The 17,052-nt window shown below is 49.1% G+C and overlaps 1 long non-coding RNA gene across 1 annotated transcript; it reads left to right on the top strand.

The window, feature by feature from the left end:
• Nucleotides 1-8,344: 8,344 nt before the first annotated feature.
• Nucleotides 8,345-10,402, top strand: LOC141172692 (uncharacterized). Its single transcript, XR_012252516.1, has 2 exons — nucleotides 8,345-8,852; nucleotides 9,418-10,402. It is a non-coding gene; the product is annotated as an uncharacterized lncRNA (long non-coding RNA).
• Nucleotides 10,403-17,052: the final 6,650 nt, after the last annotated feature.

Here is a 17,052-nt window from a genome sequence, read left to right as displayed (position 1 = left end):
ACCAAGATGTCGTCCAGGTACACCACCACACAAGAATATAAGAGGTCACGGAAGATGTAGTTTACTAATTCTTGGAAGACGGAGCATTGCAGAGACCGAAGGGCATCACACGGTGATTCATAGTGACCATCCTGGGTATTGAATGCCGTCTTCCACTCGTCTCCTTGACGGATCCGTACCAGGTTATACGCCCCACGTATATCCAGCTTGGTAAAAATCTTTGTGCCCTTAAGGCGATCGAACAACTCAGAGATGAGTGGCAGGGGGTATTTGTTTTTGACAGTGATTTGGTTGAGTCCTCTATAGTCAATACAGGGACGTAGTGAACCGTCTTTCTTTTTGACGAAGAAAAATCCGGCTCCAGCCGGAGAGGTAGATTTCCGGATGATTCCCCTGGCCAGATTTTCTTCAATGTACCCCGACATGGCCCAGGTTTCGGCCGACGACAACGGGTAAATACGCAGTGGCATTGGATACCAGGTCGATAGGGCAATCATATGGCCTATGAGGTGGCAGTGTCTCTGCTTCCTTTTTGTCGAAGACATCTGTATAGGACCAGTAAGGTGCCGGTAGACCAGGTTAATTAGCCGGAGGAGGTGGAGGAAAAGCCGGGCGAATTGGAACCAGGCAAGTCTTATGGCAATCATGCCCCCAACGTAGCACCTCACCGGATTGCCAATTCAGAACGGGTTCATGTCTCTATAGCCAGGGTAGACCTAGCAATAGGGAGTGAGAGAGTCCGGAAAGCACATGGAAGGAGATCCTCTCTGAGTGCAGCATTCCCACCTGCAGGGTTACAGGTTCTGTGATGAGCAAAATGGTCACCGGAAGGCGTCTTCCAGCCACAGAAGCGACTGCCAATGGTTCAGCCAGAGGTTTGGTGGGAATTTGATATTTCTCTACAAGGGACTGGGAAATGAGGTTCCCAGCAGCTCTGGAATCCAGATGTGTGATTTCAAAGTAGCGGTTCTCTCCCCAGGAGATAGAGACAGACAAAGTCAGGGACAGAGAGGATTTACTCTTGCCTAGGACGACCTCTCCGAGCGGTCCTAGACACTGGAGTTTCCCGGCTTCACCGGGCAGGAACGGATGAAGTGCTCCTTACTGCCACAGTAGAAACAGCTTCCCTCGGTTCGGCGTGTTTCTAGGCGAGACTTGACCATCTTGGTCTGGTCGATCTGCATAGGTTCGGGCGAGCGTGCCCGGGGAGCTGCTGGTGGGGAAGCCGGTTTCTGAAAGACAGGAGCAAGATGAGGAAATCTTCTCTCCCGGGCAGCCTCCTTGGTACGTTCAAAGAAACGGATGTCAATCCGGTAACTAGTGACACCAGGTCATCCAGCGTGGTAGGAATGTCCCAGCCGGCTAACTCCTCCTTAATCCGACCGGAAGGTGGACACCAGGGCTTCGTTTTCCCAGGCAAGCTCAGAAGCGAGGGTATGGAAGCGTATAGCATACTGGCCCACAGTGAGGCTCCCTTGGCGGAGACGGAGCAATGAAGAGGCAGTGGAAATCCTTCATCCGGGTTCAACGAAGACCCCCCGGAAGGCAGTGAGGAAAGCCAGAAGGTTGGACACCAGGGGATCCGCTCTCTCCCATAGATGGTTAAGCCATGCTAATGCTTCCCCGGTGATGTGAGACATGATGAACGCCACCTTGGCCCGGTCGGAGGAAAACTGAGGTGCCAAAAGTTCAAAGTGCAGCGTGCACTGGTTCAGAAAGCCCCGACATAGAACGGCGTCACCTCCAAAATGAGGAGGCGCAGAAAGCCAGGGTCCAGGGCTGGATGCCGTGGTATTGGTAGGCTGCGGCATTGCGGAAGCGGGAGTCGCTCGACTCGAGTCGGACACAGGTGGGACAGACATCGTGTCCAGGCGAGAGTTAACATTTCGCAGGTAGGTCAGGATGGTCTCCTGTTGGGATCTCTGACGAGAAACCTCCTGGTACAGGTCAGCAAGTGAAGGGGCCTGGGAGGCACCGGGTTCCAAGGCCCGAGCAAGCTGTTACGGATCCGGGTGGTGGAACCTCTGTGCTGCGGTGCAAGGAGTGACCAGAGGGGCCTAACTAGGTATCAACTCGGAGCGACCAAGGTCGAACGGCTGCTCAATTGACTCCGTGACCAGGGAGGAACCGAGCAGAGGGACCAGGTGCTACTCTAGGACTGACCTTGTATGAGAGCAGGTGACTCCCACGGGTCAGAAGGCAGGGACTGACCGGTATAGCAGATGGGCACAGCAGGCAGGCTCACGAGTGATCCAGGTAGACGGACTGGCAGACATGGCAGGAAACAAGCAAAAGCCTGCAGGTAGGCTAGCTGGTAGGCACGGCAGGTAACAGGCAGGAGCCTCCAGGTAGGCTGGCTGGTAGGCATGGCAGGTAACAGGCAGGAGGCTCCAGGTAGGCTGGCAGGTAGGCATGGCAGGTAACAGGCAGGAGCCTCCAGGTAGGCTGGCTGGTAGGCACGGCAGGTAACAGGCAGGTGCTTCCAGGTAAGCAGGCAGGCAGAGCCCATAGACAGACTGGCGGATTGAACGGAAGACAGACTGTCGGGTTGGAGATTAGTCAGGCTGGCGGACTGGATCGGCAGTCAGGCTGGCGGACCGGACTTGGTAGTCAGGCTGGCGGACCGGACTTGGTAGTCAGGCTGGCGGACTGGACTTGGTAGTCAGGCTGGCGGACTGGACTTGGTAGTCAGGCTGGCGGGCAGGACTGATAGTCAGGCTGGCAGGCAGGACTGATAGGCAGGCAGCGGAATCTGAGGGCTGAAGCAGAGGTAAGTACACAGTGCTACAACTTTGCTCGGGCACCTCCATTTTGGAGGAGGTGCCTTATATATGGGAGGTCCTCCAGCCATTGGCCGTAGACGCCTTAGGACGGCGCGCGCGCCCTAAGCACAGTGCCCGGGAAGCTGCGCGCGCCGGCAGCTGCAGCAACAGGAGCGCCGGAGGACGCCGGGCGGGGAGCGCGGCAGTAAGAGGGACAGCGTCTCTGCCTGTCAGGGGGCAGAGACGCCGATGCTACAATGCCCCATGCCTTCATACATTAAAAAAAATATCAAATACTCACCTCACTCCTCCTCACCTGCTGCCGCTGCTCTGGTCCGGACTCCAGCGTTGCCGGTGTCTTCCCGCTCTGCGCTGCCTGTGACGGCTCAGGGGAGGGCGTGGTGGAAAGACGTCACCGCACCCTCTGATCTGAGACATCACAAGGAGCGCATAGCAGGAAGACAGAGAATCTGCGGCGGCACGGGGAGAGGTAAGTATTTTGCCAGCTGCCGGGGCCCTGAGCACCCTGGCCTGGGTGTTTAAATACTTTCAGTTTGCTACAGGGAGGCATTGGTGAGATTCACATGTTCCTTTGTGAAGGCTTGGACCTATTGTTGTCTGCTTACTTCCTCTCTGGTGCTTGGAGGACATATGGTGTAATCTCTCTGAAGATGGCTCAAGCTAGGTTGCGTTCCTCCGTTTTTGTCTCCCTTGTGGTCTTTAGTTGTTAGTGGGGACTGACCACTGCTCGTCCCCCTTCCCTATCCTGGGCCTAGCACTAGGGAGATACAGGGCTTAGGTTTCCTCTTCGACTATTGGTAAGGAACCAAAATAGGGACGGTAGGGGAGACAGGGTGATATTAGATCAGCCTAGGAGGTCTCCACCTTCCCTTTCCCTAGTGTCTGGGCTCCCTTCCCCTCATCCCTTCATGTTGCACTTTGTCTTTCCTACACTGTGAGTGACAGTAATAATATTTTCCCAATAAAAAGCAATAAGGGATAAGGCATGTAGCCAGTATAAATATGTTTTATCCAAATCCAAAAATACCAAAACATTTTGCACTCATACATGCATGTTGGATGGAGCTAGACATCACACCAGACATCACACTAGAAATGCCCTAATTTAATTGGCACTCAAGTGAATTTCTGACTGTGTATAATGTTTTTTTTTTACCTCTCATAAACTGTTGTGTGGATACAACACAATGGTAGGCTAATTGTAGGCTCTATCAGTCTTATTAAAAACCTTTTTATTAGTGTTGAGTGAGCACTAAAATGCTCGGGTGCTCGAAACTCGGGCCGAGCTCACCGTGATACTCGGGTGCTCGACCCGAGCAACGAGCCCAATGTTAGTCTATGGGAGACCCGAGCGTTTTTGCGGCGGCACCCCCGGCAGTCTGTGGAAAGCCTAAAAAGTGCCCAAAACGATAGTGACAGTGCTCAAATGACATGGGGACAGCATGGGGATTGCCCCAGGAAGCATTTCTGACCCCCAGGTCACTGCTGTCAACAACGTGGTCAGAGGTATTAAGCCACTTTTACGGGCTCACAAAATATGTCAATGCCGTCCCAGCATGGGAAAATTCTCCCACGCTGTCAGTGACGTGCATGAGGTGAGCTGAGTTCATTGGACATGAACTCGGCTCATCTGGATGCCATCGCAGCAAGACACTGGAGCGCAAGGATGCCTGCGCTCCAGTGTCTCTGAAGGATGGCATGCTGGATGGCAGCGTTCTGCTACCATCCAGCCTGCCATCTCAATGCCGTCCCAGCGTGGGAGAATTCTCCTGCTCACACGGAGACGTCATTTACTGGTGCCGCAAGCGCAGGAGAATTCTCCCACGCTGTCAGTGACGTGCATGAGGTGAGTTGAGTTCATTGGACATGAACTCGGCTCATCTGCATGCCGTCACAGCGAGACACTGAGAAGCTTCACTGAGGAGCTTCTCAGTGTCTGTGGCATGGCAAGCTGGATGGCAGCGTTCTGCTGCGGTGCAGCCTGTCATGTCAATGTAGCAGTGCTGTAGCCGTCCTGGGAACCATGGAAAGGTAAGGATGAGGTTGGTTTATTATTTTACTTTTATTGCAGAAGACATTGGCTTCAGCTGGAATGGGCGATACAGTAAGTAGAGTTTAATTTAGAACATTAAAGGAATGTGTCTATATTTCAATTAAAGGATTTTATTCTGGGTGTTGGTGTTTTTATTTCACATTTCACTTTCACTATGGGGTTAGTAATGGGGGTGTCTCATAGACACCTCTCCATTACTAACCTGTGCTTGATGTCAGCTGGCATTATGAGCTGACATCAACTTCAGCCCTATTACCCCACTGCCACCGCTACAGGGCAGTGGGAAGAGCGAGGCTAAGTGCCAGAATTGGCACATCCTAGTTTTGTCACCCCTGCTGATGCTGGCATGGCAGGTGGTACAAATGGCCTTTTTGGGGTTATCAGCAGAGTCTTTAAAAAAATTCCACACTCTGGAAGACCTACTGGTTGTACTGGCAATGTCCCTCGTGTTGTTGTTACGGGGAACGGTTGCCCGCCTTCTGTGTACGGCCACCACACTGCTTCTTCCTGCCTGTTGGGGTACTCTGCCTCCCTCCCCCTGTGTGCTGCTGGCCTCGCTCTGCGTGTCCTCCTGCCACGTTGGGTCAGTTACTAGATCATCCACCACCTCCTCCTCTTCCACTTGCGCACCACAATCCTCCTCCTCTCTTCGTGGCAATTGTGTCTCGTCATCGTCCATCTCTTGTGACAAATTGCCAGTGTCGCCTTCCTGTGGCCGTGGCTGTTCAAATATTTGGGCATCGCTATATGGGATCTCCTCTTCCACCACTTCAAGCGGAGGAGGCGAGGGGCACAAATATGGAAATGGACCAGTGAACAGCACTTCAGAGTGTCCAACTGTGGGATCAGTTGCTGTCTGACGACACTCGGCATGGTGGGAGGAAGGAGCATCAGGGTGAGGAGGAGTATGCGGTCGAGACTCACGGCTACTAAAACTTGACCGTGTGGAAGACTGACCGGAGGTGGTGGTACCCAGGTAACTGGAAGTATTATCTGCTATCCAATTAATAACCTGTTCACACTGATCAGTTCGCAATACTGATGTTGTTCTGTGCTTCCCTAGTAATTTGGTCAAGAAGTGTGAGCGAGAAGATGTGGCTGTTGGTTGTGGCACATTTTCACCTTGGCCACAGCCCCGTCACCAGAATGTCCAGTTCCACGTCCCTTGCCACGTGCCTTGCCCATTGTAAAGGAAGTAAAATAGCTTACAATCGCACTATCAATGGAAAAAGGGTAATAAAAAGTAGATTAGAACTGTGGAAGAGGAAACCACAGTTCTATTTCTCTGGCCTACACCAGAATCTTTTAAACAGATATATTTGTGTCTGAACAGTTAGGGAGACACTATTACTGTTTTTTTTTAACGGAAAAAAGGCAAAAAACTGGATTATACAGAGATTTGAACCGTGGAACAGCAAAACCACAGTTAGGCTATGTGCCCACAATGCAGAAATGCTCAGGATTTTTTCCTGAGAGTTTCTGCATCTCCCTGGCAGAAAAAAACGCATGCGGATTGTACATGCGTTTTTCCTGCCAGGGACATGCGGAAATAAAGCGTTCTTCACATGCATTTCCTCATGCGGGTGTCAAGCGCTTTCCAAGCGATTTTAGCATCACTTGTGCTTGACAACTAGGTCACACTATATAAATATATGCAAACGGCATGGATTTATATAGTGTGACCCGAGAGAATGGTAAAAAATAAAAAAATAAATCTATACTTACCTTCCGATGGCCCCCGGAGTCTTGCTGCGCTCCTGTCCTGTCTGCCGGCAGATCGCGGGACACTGTACTGAAAGACCTGCCGTCACATGACTATGACGTCAGTTCAGGTCCTCCAGTCCAACACCATCTGCGGGCAAGCACAGAGAAGGAGTCCGGGGGCCGTCGGAAGGTGAATATAATCTTTATTTTTTATTTTATTCTTTTTTTACAGTTTCTATGGTACCTGGGTGTGGAGGAGAGTCTCCTCTTCTCCAGACCCGGGTACCATCCGCACATTAGAACGCATGGAAAGGCGCATCTGTAGATGCAGTGATGCACTTTTCTTGTGTTCTAATGCAAGTCAATGGCGGCGAAAATGCAGCGCTTCCGCAAAATTAATGGACATGCTGCGGATTTTTGAGCGGAGCATAAACGCTGCGGAAAAATCCTCAGCATGGGCATTGAAATTGCGGCTTGTCATTGGGGACCATGGGGGAAGGATTACCAAGCGTTTCCCAAGCGTTTCCGCTGCTTAAATTACGCAGCATAAACGCTTGGAAAACGCATACAGCTTTATAGTTATGTGGCCTACACCAGAATATTTTAAACAGATATATTGGTGTCTGAGCAGTCAGGGAGACACTATTACTGTTTTTTTTTACGGAAAAAAGGCAAAAAGCAGGATAATACAGAGATTTGAACCGTGGAACTGCAAAACCACAGTTATAGTTATCTGTCCTACACCAGACTCTTTTAAACAGATATATTGGTGTCTGAACACTCACAGACACACTCTTTTTTTTGGGGGGGGGGGGACACCAAAAGGTTAATAAGACGGGTATTTGTACTGTCTGACGGAGGAAAAAAAAAGAGGAATTAGATGAACAAAAAAAGGATTTTTCCTGGCCCCAGAGACATGGAGCTAAGTCTAGCAATTTGAGCAACAGGAGCACACAGGACTGTAATGCAGTGTTTGCTGGTATAACCACTGCGTTTCCTATGCAACCTGCCTGCCTGCCTGATATCTGGGATGGATATTAGTCCTGAGAAGGACTGTTTGTTTGATTTGGCAGCCTTTACAGACCCTATACTAACTATTTCGCACTATATATCTCTCCCTAAATCAGCAGCACTTTCCCTACACTGTCTGATCCCGGGCGACTGTGTCCAAGATGGCGGCGCCCGGTTTTAAATACTCGAGGTGACGCTGTGCGGCCAGCCATTCACTGTAATGCCCACAAACAACATGGCTGCGGCATTACAGTGACTGGCTGGCAATCCCCGCATGTTCATTGGCTCTGTAAAGAGCGCCAAACGTGCAGGGCGGAGACCCGAGCTCTCGCCCGAGTAACCCGGAAATGCTCGGTGCTCGCTGAACATCCCAAGTAGTGAGATGCTCGGGCGAGTACCGAGAAGTGTCGAGCATGCTCGCTCAACACTACTTTTTATCTTTTTCTCAAATATTTTTTATATAAAACCATCATTGCTTAATAACTGAAAAAAACATGTGCAATCACCATGTTGGAGTGTACAGCAGCTGCAGGCTTATGCGGTGTTGAGCCCACAGCAGATCTGTAGGTTGTTAATTCAGCACTGTATGACCTTTTTGGTTTGTTTGGTGTCAATTCTCTCCTTTAATCCTTCATGTTGTGATGATGAAGATAATGGTAACTTTAAGTCCCAAGTAAAACCGTTAATTCTCCCACAGTCTGAATGATTCTGCTGAAAGTAGAAATCTGCAACATTCAACCAGTAAAAAACCCCATGGGAAATGATTGAAGTGAAGCAACAGGGGACGCAGGCAGGTGGTCCGACTCACTCAGAGTGCAGTCTCTGAGACATCCTCCACACTTGCCTATAGCTAGCAGCTGTGACAAGCTATCTCCTCTTAATAACTAACCAGACAAGTAACAACTCCTCCCTACTGCTGGGCACAAACGTGAACTTTGCTGCCACCTTGGTCTTCTTTTTTCCTTGTACCTTGGCTAGGTTTTCTCTGAATCCTGCTCTGACATTCACTTCTCTAAGGGAAAAAATAACAGCAATTTATCTTTGGACTTTGGAATACGACACACAGTTTTTATGGCTTTAAAAATACAAAAATATTCAGCAGTAAAATCTGCAGGAAGCGAGTTAGTTTAGACGCTGCCTCATGAGTTCAGCACGTAAAGAAGCCTGGCTTGCCTTATCCTATAAATTTTAAATTTACAGACCTTCTAAGCCACCGGGATCTATAGGCTGCACCAGCTTTCTGGCCAACTCCAACTTTACGAGGCCTCCGTGTTGCTCTGCATGTGGGACAACAAAGCCAGGTAAGCACCAACCAATAAACTGAATATTAGGAGAAAAAATAAGAATCATGGACACCATTGGCACCTGTTGTATTTCCATCATGGGGCAGGTCATTTTACCAAACAGACAGGTCTGCAACTGAGTCTCCAAAGTAGATAAGAACAGAGTCTTGTGTCTGTATTGAGTCAAAGCACCATCTTGAGTCAGGAATTTCTTATATAAAGTATATTTGTTTACTTTATGGGTTTGCATAGAGCACCAAATATTCCATAGCACTATACAAAAATTGCCATGAGAGACTAACAATCTATAGTTTACTATTTGAGAATTACATACATTAGGGCTAAATTAACCCATGGTTTTGGCATATGGAAAGAAACCCATTCAAACACGGGGAGAACATTCAGAATTCATGCAGATCTTGCTCTTTTGATTCAAACCCAGGACCCCAGAGCTGTAAGAATATGTTGTATATTGTGTGACAATATGTTATGTATCATGTTCTAGGTACTTAGGACAATGCAATCTTTGAATCGGATAATTGCATCTTGCTGCACAGTTACACAGTAAATCTCCTCTTTTAAGTTGCAGGTTCTCACACTGGAATTACTTTTGAAGAAATGGCAAACAAATATCCTGGAAGAAGATTCTACACCATGTATCATGGGACAACTGTACAAATAGCTCATAGTATCATCACCAAGGGATTTGAGGCTTCTGATGGTGGAACATTGGGGAGAGGAGTCTACGTTAGCAGAGATATAGCCCAAGCTTCAAGATATCCACTAAATATGACACAGGCAGATCAGAAAGTGGTTTTGAAGCTTTCTGTAAGAGTGGGAAAGGTTAAGAAGATTGACTGCATAGATCACCCACTCCGGTTCACCTGGCATGATCATGGATATGACTGCGCGTGGCTTCCTCCAGGATGTGGCATCGTGCAAAGTAACCTAAAAGAGGACTGTGTTTATGACCCTCACAGGATCAGAGTGACTGATGCTGTGAGTGGACTTCCTCAACATGTCAGTACTCTAAGACAATTATTAGCCAGAAAACGAGAAGCTTAGAGGGGTTGTCTGGGACTTTTTTTTCCCCGTGAGGCTAAATTTACCGGCAGGCTCCTGCTGGCAATTCTCCTGCTTCTGGAGACATCATCAGAGCAGCTCCTTTTATTCCACTCTACTCGATGGAGCATCACTCTCGAGGTTATGCTTATTGACAGACAGCTCCCTGCCTCCTAACAACGGGGAGCTACCTATCAATCAGCATGACGTCGTCAGTGACACCCTTTCCACAGAGCAGACCAGAAGAGAAAGAGCTGCTCTGTTGACATGAGGTCAAAGAAAGCAGAATCGCCCCCTGAGCCAGAAGAAGAGATCATCACAGGTCAGAACATACAGGTAGTTAGCAAGAAAGAGCTGGTAAGTTCTTAGTCATATAGGGAAAAAAACAAAAGTCCCAGATAACCCCTTTACATTTGTGCTTCTAAAATTAGTCCAAAAAAATTCTTACTTAATTAGAAAAATGTTTAGTCTCAAACTGGAAATAAACTGTACGCTGTGTGATTTTACCATTTTGTACCAAAAGTTGTCCATTCTTAATAATTTGAAGGTTGAAGCCCATAGGCGTAAGACAATAGAGGACAATAACTGCATAATAATAATCAAAAAATATTACTAACCTAAGATAACAAATTACAAAACTACCTCTAGATTTTCTTATTGTGTAATCATTAGTGTTGAGGGAGCATGCTCGACACTGCTCGGTACTCGCCCGAGCATCACGCTACTCTGGATGTTCGGCGAGCACCGAGCATTTCCGGGTTACTCGGGCGGGAGCTCGGGTCTCCGCCCTGCATGTTTGGCGCTCTTTACAGAGCCAATGAACATGCAGGGATTGCCAGCCAGTCACTGTAATGCCGCAGCCATGTTGTTTGTGGGCATTACAGTGATTGGCTGGCCGCACAGCATCACCTCGAGTATTTAAAACCAGGCGCCACCATCTTGGACACAGACGCTCCAGATTAGACAGTGTAGGGACTAGTGTTGAGCCACCCCCGTAGTGTTCGAGTTCGGTTCGGTTCGTCAAACACCCGTGTGTTCGCCGAACTGTTCATCGAACTGTTCGTCGAACACCTTCGAACACCGTTAAAACCAATGGCAGGCAAACAAAAACACATAGAAACACATAGAAAACACCTTCAAAGGTGTCCAAAAGGTGACAAACTGCTCAGAAGACACAACTAACACATGGAAAAGTGACAAGTACATATAGTCATACGAAAAGAAAAGAGGTGGAGGAGTAAAAGGAGGGGGAGACACAAATATAGGCATGTCATGCCCTTCTAAAATCCAAAAAGTGAGAAGCCGACACGTTCAGTCCGCTCCTGCCCGTGCCACCTCCGTGTCGCCGGGTTTGTGCCAGAGCCGCGGTGAACCCTGACGGCCAGCCCCCCTCTCCCAATACTGGTGCCTGTCTGCTGGTGGGTCGAGCGAGCCCCCCTGTGGTGGAGGCAGCTCTAAGCTTTTTAATTTAAATTGTCTCTCTAATTTGAATGAAAACACTTTAAATCCATTTACAAGGATCTATTGGAGGGCAAGTCTCATGCCAGCAGCCGCGTAATTCCAGCTCCAGTAGCGTCCACTAAAGCTGCTGCAGTTAAAAAGCTTTTATAAGGATCGAGCTCGGCTGTCCACCGCATGGCATCCTACTGCCAGTCCCAGCCCCTATGCCTTGGGGTGCCTCCTGATGCTCTTCACTGAGTATCCCGTGGTCCCGAAGCATTTCCTTTGAAAAAATTAAGTGTCCAAACTACAGGTGGTGTAGCTTGCTCTCAGGTAAGGATGGAGTGTGGATCAGGACCCGACACCTGCATGCATTACACCACATTGCCGTGGGGCAGGGCGACCAATATGCCTCTGAGATGGGCACGACAGTCCCTGTCCCTGGCTGGAGTGGGGGGAGGGAACACTGAGGAAGGGGAACCCTGTAGTGCAGGAGCAGGGAGGAAGCAGTTCCTGGGTGCATTGAGAAGGGAGTATAAAAGGTGGGCACCATCTTAGTTCAGTGCAGAGAAGTCTGAGCAGAAGTGGCAGGGAGCAGGGGCTCTGCATGAGCTCTGCTCCGGAGGCGGGCCTAGTGACAGAGGCCCAGGCCTGGAAGAGGGAGAAGGAAGGAAGAGGAGCGGAGAAGGCTCCAGGAACGAGGAATGAAGGGATCCCAGGGGTGCGGACGGGCGAGTCGCCACCGCACGCCCGAATCCACCTGCGTGGAGGGGTCAGGCCAAAGGGGGAGACCGGTCCCCAAAACTAGTGGAGGCAGGAAACGACCCTCAGCTAGAAACCGGAGGCTCTGACATTTTATGTGGCGCAGCCCCTCGCTACACCCGCTAGGAAGGCACCACATAGGGTCAGGAAAACTGGCGCCAAGTTTACCAAGAGGAGGCCCGAGGCAGCCGGACCGAAGAGTTGGTAAGAAAGGCCAGACAAAGGACACACAAAGGGGGTCCTGTGAAGCGCTCCAAAGTTATCTGGGAGTTGTCTGAGCCCCTCACCTGGTGAGCACAGTACGACGTGGGCAGCCGTTACCTGCAGACGTGGTCTGGATAATAAGAACTGTGAGTAAAGGCCCTGGACTGCATCACTGACTCCGTGTCGTTACTGCTGCTGCCCTGCACCATCACCCCCATCCTCCGCATACACTGCCCTGAGGCTATACTCCTCCCGTGGGGAGTTATGCTACGCTCTGCTGCACCCACAACACCAGCCTCAGCGGTCTGCCCTGCAGCGGCAGTTCACTCTGACCGCAATCCACGGGTGGCGTAGTCGGACATTTAAACATCAAAACCACATAAATAGTTCCGCCACTGGTTTGACCACCCTGAGCCACGGAACCGGGTCGCCGCCACGAAGACTACAACCACCAGCATCCACCAAAAAGGGTCCGGCTCCAGGTGTCCCAAGGCCCAGGGGGTGCATCAGAACATTTTCATCACCTTTCACAATCACCAATGGGACAAGGCAGGGATGTCCTCTGTCCCCTCTCTTATACATCCTAGTGACGGAGCACCTGCTCTCATCAATTCGCCATAACCCCAATATTAGGTGGATTGAGGTGGGAGGCACCGAGTACAAGTGCTCTCTATTTGCTGATGATGTCCTAGTATATATCACTCAATCACATATATCCATCCATGCTGTTATGGCTGAAATAGATCACTTTGTTACATGGTCAAATTTTAAAATCAATGCAGCGAAGTCTGAGGCCCTCGATGTCTCCCTCCCCAAATCCATATAGGATTCCATCCAGTCCAACTTTCCCTTTGCCTGGCCCTCACAGGGTATCAAATACTTAGGAATTCCTATTCATAGAGACCTCTCCCATCTATGTTATCTTAATTTTGGGCCCTTTATTGAACAACTCCATACAGACCACGGTTGGCAAGTTAGAACTGTAAGATTCACTACGTGAACCACTGGTGTTTTGTGGAAAAGCACATGTACACTGCGTTCCAAATTATTATACAAAAAGTGTTTAGGAGTGATAAGGGAAGAATTTGTTTGTTTGTCAGTTAAACTCATTGATGGTGATGTGTGTCAGGGCTCTTTATATCACTGTAAGCAATTGCAGACACCTGTGCTAATTAGTTTGGCAGGTGTGTCCAATGAAAGGCAAGACTACTTAAGAAGGCTGTCTCACATTATTAAGCAGCCTACATTTTCTGCCAAAATGGGAAAGAAAAAGGATGTGTCGGCTGCTGAGAAGCAACAAATTGTGGAGTGTTTAGGTCAAGGCATGACTACAATCAACATTGTGCGATGATCAGGATGAAGTGCCTTGGCAATCAAGAAGTATGTAGCTGATTCACAGTACACACGTGTGCGTGCTGATAAGGGCAAATTGAGGACTCTTTCCTACAGGCAATTACGTCAGGTTAAAAGAGCAGCGGCAAAAAAGCCTTGTCATAGCAGCAGACAAGTTTTTGAAGCTGCTGGTGCCTCCAACGTCCCCCGAACAACAAGATGCAGGGTCCTTCAGAGGTTTGCAGCTGTGCATACGCCATCCTGTTGACCTCCTCTATCCACTTCACACAAGCAGAAACGGCTCCAGTGGGCTAAACATTACATGAAGACTGATTTCAAAACTGTTTTGTTCACGGATGAGTGCCGTGCAGCGCTCGATCTTCCAGATGGATGGAGTGGAGGATGGCTGGTTGATGGACACCCCACGCAAACACGGCTACAGCGCCAACAAGGAGGAGGTGGAGTAATGTTTTGGGCTGGAATCATGGGGAGAGAGATTGTCGGCCCCTTTAGGATCCCTGAAGGCGCTAAAGATGAACTCCATAATGTATGTGGATTTTCTCAAACAGCACTTCCTGCCATGGTTCAAGAAGAAGAACCGTGTATTTCACAGCAAGATCATTTTTTTGCATGATAATGCACCATCTCATGCTGCACATAAAACATCTGCATCTCTGGCTGATATGGGCATAAAAGGGGACAAACTTATGGTGTGACCCCCATGCTCCCCTGACCTCTACCCCATTCAGAACCTCTGGAGCATCATCAAAAGGAGTGTCTATGATGGCGGGAGGCAGTTCACATCTAAGCAACACCTCTGGGAGGGTATTCTGTCCTCATGCAAAACAATTGAAGCAGAAACCATCCAAAACCTGACAAATTCAATGGACGAGAGAGTTCAGAAGCTCCTTTCGAACAAGGGGTCCTATGTGAAAATGTAACATCACCTAGAATAAAGTTTTGAGTTGAAAACTGTTTGATTTCAGTTTCTAATAACCTGCTAATGCTTATAATTTCAAAAATGACCATTTTTTTGGTCTTTATTAAAATGAAAAGGTTGATCGAAAAGTTTGGGGGATCTAAGAGTGTAGCAACCCAGTAGTCATGATTACTTCGAATTCTGACAATATGAGGGTCATGTTGCAGGTAGTGCAGCAAGAAGGCACTTATGTGTCTTGTGCATCTCGGAGCCCCAAAATTATTTTCCGGGCTAGATGCAGCTAAAAATTATTATTAATTTTAAATCTGGTGGAGCTTAGTATAGATGGCCTAATAGGATCAGTGCTGCACACTGCTACAAAGCCCAAATTATTTTCCAGCCAAGATACAGATGAACATGATTAGTAATTTGAAAGCTTAAAACGGTTGGTAGGGTGATTTTAACCAATCAACAAGCTTTTACTCTCCCCAGGATGACACAGGGGTAGAAAAGTCGTTTCGGATCCATGATTTGTTCATCTTTATGAACGTGAGTCTGTCTACATTATCAGTGGAGAGCCGCGTGCACTTATCTGTCAGCACACCACCAGCAGTGCTGAACACACGTTCAGACAGAACGCTGGCTGCGGGGCATGACAAGATCTCCAAGGCGTAAGTGGCTAGCTCCGGCCATTTATCCAGATTGGAAGCCCAAAAAGAGCAAGGGTCCAGTGACACAGTCATGGCTTCAATGTTTACTTGGAGATACTCCTGTACCATCGTCTCTAGGCGTTGACTATGTGTCAGACTTCTTGTCTCCTGTGGCCTTGCAAAGGATGGGCTAAAAAAGTGGTGAAATGATTCCGCAAAATTGATGTTACCAGCAGATACTGTGGTTCTGTTACGGTTTGAGTGCTGAACACTTGACGGTCCCACGGTTGGCAAGTTGGAACTGTGAGATTCACTACGTGCACCACTGGTGTTTTGTGGAAAAGCACATGTAAGATTCTGCAACAGTCTCTGCTGATACTCCTGCATTCGTGCATCCCTTTCTATGGCAGGAATAATTTCGGCAAATTTACTTTTGTACCGGGGATCTAACAGTGTGGCAACCCAGTAGTCAGGATTATTTCTAATTCTCACAATTCGAGGGTCATGTTGCAGGTAGTGCAGCAAGAAGGCACTCATGTGTGTTGCGCATCCAGGAGCACCAAGTCCCTGTTGTGTTGGTGGCGAGGTAACAATCATGCTTCTTTCCTCTGTCCTCTCCCCCCAACCTCGCACAACAGAAATGTGATCAAGGTCTCCCTCATCTGATGAGTCTTCCATCAGTTCGTCCTCCACTTCTTCCTGGGCTCCTGCACCTTCCTCACTAGTTTGGCTGCTACCATGCGACCTGGTAAAACCATCTCCCCCACCCTCACATGCCTGCCGCCTTGGTGCTGCCGACCGTCTGGACCTTGCAGATGTTAGCCCTTCCGCATACAACTCCTCCTCCTCTACTTCCTCCACCTCCTCTTGTGCCACCACCTGACTCCGAATTCTGTTTAACATGTGCTCCAGCATGTAAATCACCGGAATAGTCATGCTGATAATGGCATCGTCAGCACTAAACATCTTCGTCGCCATTTCAAAACTGTGCAGAAGGGTGCATAGGTCCCTGATCTGAGACCACTCCTCCAGCGTGATTTGCCCCACCTCTGGATCTCGTTGGCCCAGGCTATACGTCAGAACGTATTGCACCAGGGCTTGTCGGTGCTGCCACAGTCGCTGCAACATGTGCAGAGTTGAATTCCACCGGGTAGGCACATCGCATTTTAGCCGGTGAAGTGGCAGGCCCAACGACTTCTGTAGAGATGTAAGTCGCTGAGCTGCGGGATGCGAACGGCGGAAGTGAGCACACAGCGACCGTGCCCTCTGCAGAAGGCCATCTAGTCTGGGATAGTGGGCTAAAAATTGCTGGACAACCAGGTTCAACACGTGAGCCATACAAGGCACGTGTGTGACATTGCCCCGGCGAAGGGCCGCACCCAGGTTTGCAGCATTGTCGCACACGGCCTTCCCTGGTTTCAGGTCCAGTGGAGACAACCATTCATGAAATTGGTTCTCCAGAGCTGACCACAACTCCTCAGCTGTGTGACTCACATTTCCCAGACATTTCAAAGTAAAAACCGCCTGATGACGTTGAGCCCTACTGCCAGCATAGTAAGGAGGTGTGCAGGATCCCTTCTGCGCAGTTAGAAAGCTTGTGGCATGACCAGACAGGCTTTGGGTGCAGGTGGAAGACCGAGAGGAGTTTGAGGAGGCAGACGCAGTGGAGGAACTTTGACATAAAGAGTATTGACGCACAACTCGTGGGGACGGCAAGACTTGGACAGCAGCCCCTTGTCATGCTGTCACCATAGTTACCCAGTGCCCAGTCAGAGACATGTAACGCCCCTGTCCATGCCTACTCGTCCAAGTGTCTGTGGTGAAATGCACCCTGTCACACACAGAGTTT

Source organism: Phyllobates terribilis, unplaced genomic scaffold (genome assembly GCF_046119375.1).
Source record: "Phyllobates terribilis strain yellow unplaced genomic scaffold, ASM4611937v1 Scaffold_12__6_contigs__length_324123572, whole genome shotgun sequence".
Taxonomy (NCBI): domain Eukaryota; kingdom Metazoa; phylum Chordata; class Amphibia; order Anura; family Dendrobatidae; genus Phyllobates; species Phyllobates terribilis.
This window is presented reverse-complemented; position numbering and strand designations above follow the sequence as displayed.